The sequence below is a fragment of the Nicotiana tomentosiformis genome, chromosome 5 (assembly GCF_000390325.3).
Source record: "Nicotiana tomentosiformis chromosome 5, ASM39032v3, whole genome shotgun sequence".
Classification (NCBI taxonomy): Eukaryota; Viridiplantae; Streptophyta; class Magnoliopsida; order Solanales; family Solanaceae; genus Nicotiana; species Nicotiana tomentosiformis.
The window spans coordinates 17,057,540-17,062,893 of record NC_090816.1 but is presented as its reverse complement, the minus strand read 5'-3'; the positions used below and the strand labels follow the sequence as shown (position 1 = coordinate 17,062,893).

The 5,354-nt window shown below is 34.3% G+C and overlaps 1 long non-coding RNA gene across 1 annotated transcript; it reads left to right on the top strand.

Annotated features, from left to right (window-relative positions):
- The first annotated feature begins 1,572 nt into the window (after positions 1-1,572).
- On the top strand, positions 1,573-2,831 carry LOC108946273 (uncharacterized). Its single transcript, XR_011408082.1, has 2 exons — positions 1,573-2,567; positions 2,677-2,831. It is a non-coding gene; the product is annotated as an uncharacterized lncRNA (long non-coding RNA).
- The last annotated feature ends 2,523 nt before the right edge of the window (positions 2,832-5,354 follow it).

The window sequence follows — 5,354 nt, the reverse complement described above, 5'->3', positions numbered from 1 at the left end:
TGTAAGTTGTATAACCTGGTCGGGGTAAGTGTTTTAAAAAATAGAAAAGGGCTAAAAATGCCTCTTTAGTATCACAAATAGTTTAGTATCGATCTTCGTCCACGTATTTATCTGAAAATAAATTCATCGCTATTTTGGGGCCTAATATTAGCCTCGCGACTAACGGAGCCATCTGTGGTCCCCTCATTTAATGTGTTGTCACGATTTTATTGCGACACGTGGCTATATGGCCCCAATCACTTACAACCCGCCCCAAATATCTACCCGCCCTATTTTTCGGACCAACCCATGGTAAAATTAATATATTTTTAACTACCCATTTATTTTACCTCCATTTCTTTTATTACCCCATCTTCTTCACCAAGTTAGGACTCTCATTAATGGTGCTTTAGGGTTTAATTAGGATTTCTATCTGCTTTGATTTGGTGGACTAAAACTGAAGAATCTTTCATTTCTAGCCTTATCTGACTAACTACTCGTTGATAAAAGTAAGTATTTAACGATTTGGGTTAACTTTTAGGGTTTGGTAATATTTGGGGTTCGGTAAATATTGTCTCTTTATTTGTGTTTAATAGGTCATATGATATTATTATAGTATCCTTTATATATATATTTTTATTTTGTTTGGGGTGGTCCCAATCGTCTTTGTCCGACATGAAAAAGTTAGGGTATTTTTATTTTTGTATGTGTTGTTGAGTGGGTATTAGTCGACATAGTTGTGATCCTTTATTTTCTTTATTGCTTAATATCTTTTTTACTTTATTCCTAACTGATGTGGGCCTCTTTTTTGTAATTGTTTTTGTTGCATGTGGATATGTTAGAAGAACGGTCGATAAAGTAGATTTGTATTTTAATCATGGTGGTGATTGAGAACTGGAACCCAATTTATCTTATTGTAAAAAATATGTGAACCTATTGAGAGAGTATGAAGTAGACCATTTGTCCTACATTGATTTGTGTAATAAATACACTGATGCACTAGGGTATATTGAGGTACAATATCTGATTTTTACTGCTCCATGTGGTAGATATTATTTGTTGGATGGAGATGAAGGAATTAGAAAATTTCAGTCACTCATTAATAAAAAATTTAGAGTTATTAATTTATTTGCTATTGACCTCCTTGATGATACTGTTATTGTTCCTAATATAACTCAACGCACCGATACCAATTGTAAAAATATAACTGTTGGGACTGATTGTGACAGTGCAGAAGATGGTACAGATAATGAACCTGTGCAAAGTGATTATGATAGTGATGGTGTGTTAAAGGTATTTAAGAAGCAAAAAAAAATTGAGGTAACAGACCAACTTGATAGGTACAAAATCTTGGTAAAGGGTATGGCATTTAAGAATCTTGCTAAAGCAAAAGAAGTTATTGATTTTTTATTCTGTTGTAAATAAGAAGGCTTTAGAGGTAGTTAAAAGTGATAGAAAAAGACTTAGATATAAATGTGTTGTTGGATGTCCCTTTAAATATTTTATTTCTAAGGATAAAGATAACCAAGAGTGCAAGATAAAGACTTTACATGCTAAACATGAATGCGGGGAAGCATTTGAGAATACAAGAGCTACCTTAGCTCATTATTTTAAGAGAAATGTTCGACATAATCCCAAGTACAAGGTGAAAGAATTAAGAGTGACCTGGAGGAGAGATTTAAGTTAAATGTGAGTCAGTCAAAGCTAAATAAAGTGAAAAGGATTGTGTTAGAGAAACTATAAGGTAGCTACTTAGATGAGTACAACAAGTTGGAGGCATATGTCCAAGAATTGAGGGATAGCAATTCTAGTTCTGATGTGGTTATCCATATATCCAAGGATGCTTTGGAAGAAGGTAAAATGAGATTCTTGAGGATGTATGTATGCTTTCAGGCCCTCAAGAATGGCTTCAAAGCAGCTTTTATGCTTTTTATAGGACTTGATGGTACCTTTTTAAAAGAAAAATGCCAAGGCATGTTGTTGGTGGTTGTGGCTCAAGATTTTGCTAGACATTTTTATCCATTAGCTTGGGTTGTGGTAGACAAGAAAAATAGTAGAACTTGGCTCTAGTTTATGGAGAACTTGAAGAGTTTTTTAGACTTGAAAGAAGGTGAATGAGTAACTTTCATGTCAGATATGCAGAAGGTACTTTAACTTTTTTATTTCTATTAGTTTTTTTTTCTTACAGTTGCAACTACATTTATCCAGAATTATTTGACATGCAAGAACTCTTGGATGTTGTTAGGAAAGTATGTCCAGAAGCTCATCATAGATTTTATGTGAGGCACATTGAAGCAAATTGGTGTAAGATCTGGCATAGTGATGAGATGAAAAAGCTACTTTGATGGTCTGCCTAGAGCACATATGAAGAAAAATTTAAGTATATGTTGAGGCAGCTAGGCGAAATATTTGAGGATTGTGTGAAAGACTTATTGAAGTATCCATCATATACTTGATGTAGAGCATATTTAGACAACCAATACAAGAACCCAATGGTGGATAATAACTTCACAGAGTCTTTTAACTCATGGATTCTTGAAGCCAGACAACAACCCATTGTGAAGATGCTTGAAACTATCAGAGTGAGGGTGAAGTTAATTATCTTTAGACTGTTTTATTATAATATTTCATTCCACTTTTTTTTTTTAAATAATCTATTTTAATGTTACTTTTAATGATATAATTTGTTATATGAAGGTAATAACTTTGTTAAAGGACCATGGAGATGAAGTGAGTAGCTGGAAAGATGACTACAATCCATATGTAATGGTGTTGTATAATGATTATAGAGAGATGTCACAAGATTGTACCTCATTTTTTAATAGAGAGAGGGGTTATGAAGTATCACAAGGTTCAGACAGACACACTGTTATTCTTGAGCTGCAAAAGTGCACATGTAGGATATGGGACTTGTTTGGCATCCCATGTCCTCATGCTATCAGGTCCTTCAATTACAAAAAGCTTGATCCAAAGACTAGGATTCACTGGTGGCATTCAAAATAGGAATTCTAGTTGGTGTATCAACACAAGCTCCAACCTGTCAGGGGTGAGAAATTTTGGAAGGTGGAGCCACACCATACCATGGATCCACCACATTTAGTAAAGATGGTGGTTAGACCAAAAACCAAAAGGACAAGAAAAAACGATGAGGCTATTAATAAGCAAGGCATATCGGCAGCTTCTAAGAAAGGCCATCAAATGCATTGTGGTTACTGTGGCAAACAAAATCACAATCAAAGAAAATGTTCAATGAAGGTAAAGACATCTAACAATAGTTATTTTATTATCTTTGCTTGTTTAAAGACAATGACAAGTTTATTTTACTTTATGCAGCTACAAGGGATATCTCAGCCAGGGTAGGAACCCAATGAACTGTCTAAGTTTGTTATGATCCCTAATCTTGGGTTTATACCTCAGTCAAGAGCTCAACAATCCACTCAAACTACTCAATTCAGTCAGCACACAACTCAACATTATACTCGGGCAACTCAGTCCAGTCAACCGGCAACTCAGCAATATAGTGAGACTACTTAGTCCAGTCAGCAAGCAACTCAACAACAATGTGATATTTCTCAGTCCAGTCAGCAAGGAACTCAGTCCAGTTAGCTTTCTACTCAACAATCTAGTGACGTTTCTCAACATTCAAGTCACAAAAGAACCAAGTACACACCAAGAAAACTACTTGATTCAGACTTTGGGATTGAACCTGGCCCAGTATTTAAGCCTAAAGTTGTCTCTAAGATTATGACAAGGCTTCAACTGAAGAATAAATAACAAAATACTGGGACAAAAAAAATAAACTTAACAGGAGATCACACTAGTAGCTGACAACCAACAAATCTGCCATATTCCCCAACAAGGATTACTTGAAAAGGTAAACAAGTAATGACCAGAACTCAGTTACTGGGTGTGAAGGAGAAAAAAATTCGTAAGCTTCGAACTAGAAAGGGCAAGGGGAAGTAAAGTAACAAGTTATTGGGATGACTGTAATTGACAATTTATTTTTGTGATGATTGTAATAGACAAGTAACTCATTTCTATGTTTTAAGACAAGTAAATATTGTGAGATTGGTGTAAGTTTTTGGCTCACATATTTATTTGTCTAATAGATATATTTGTTAGGTAAATATTCTAGAAACAATGTATGTTTACATCTTTAATTAAGCTTCATAGTCGAGCCTTCTTTTGTGCTAACTTTATTATCATTTCTCTTGTTAGGATAAATGATACTACTAATAGATGGACAGTTTCCTTGTAAGAATATTTCAAGTACATTTCAACTTAAAAAAAATAACTTAACTTCATTGGAAACACATGAAACTGAAACAAACATGATCATCAAAGAACCAAAAGGACCATTACATTGCTCTTGACAACAAAAATAACCAAACTACACTAACTCCTAACAACTAAAATCAGAATAAACACAGCCCACGAAATAACAACAAAAAGCTTCATCCTTCGTAATTTATCCTCCCTCTTAGACACTACCACTAAATTGGCTGAGTTAATACCCTCCATTTATGCCACAATATTCTTAAATATCATATTTTCTTGACAAACAACATCCTCTAAGTCAGCTACTATCTTCTTCAAATAATTCCTTTCTATTTCTACACATTTCAATGAGTTATTCAAGTTGCTTATCACCATTGTCACATGTGGTGACATATTTTGGTCGCGCCATTCCCAAAGACCACATGACGATTCTTCATCAAAACGAGGGCATTTGTAGAATCTACGTCAAATATTTGTAGGAGTCTTAGCCACTAATGATTAGCAATCAACCTGCAACCACACCGACGAGACAAATCAGAAGCAACTGAATTCTTAGACATGGTGGGCTTGTATTTTCCAAAAAAGAATAGCTTTTATAAGCAAAAGAAAGTTTAAGAGAGGAATGGAACAAAACAATTACGACCGAAAAGGAGGAATAAATTTTGAGGAAGAAAAATAGGAATTGCCCTAATTTGATGAAGAAATGGGGGTAAAAGGAATGGGTAGGTCCGAAAAATAGGGCGGGTGGATATTTTTATTTCGCGTCGAATGTTATGGGTTCAATTAAACTCATTACGTATACACTACATTTGCCTGTGACTTAGAATCATACTCAGCTCAAAACGTAATAATTTACATACAACTTGGTATTTATATCAAATTAATTAATTTAAGTTTAAAAGTTATAAATTAAATACTAATACATTTATGTGCAAAATATTATCATCTTTTTATTGATTTACTACCAACATTGTCCGTAAATAAGGTTTTTTCGAACAGAATAGTTGGAGGGGTTGATGTTTTTAGGAAAATTTTCAAAGAAACCCCCCGCAGCTATCGTTCCGGTGCGCATTGGATAATCTGTTAACTGTGCAATA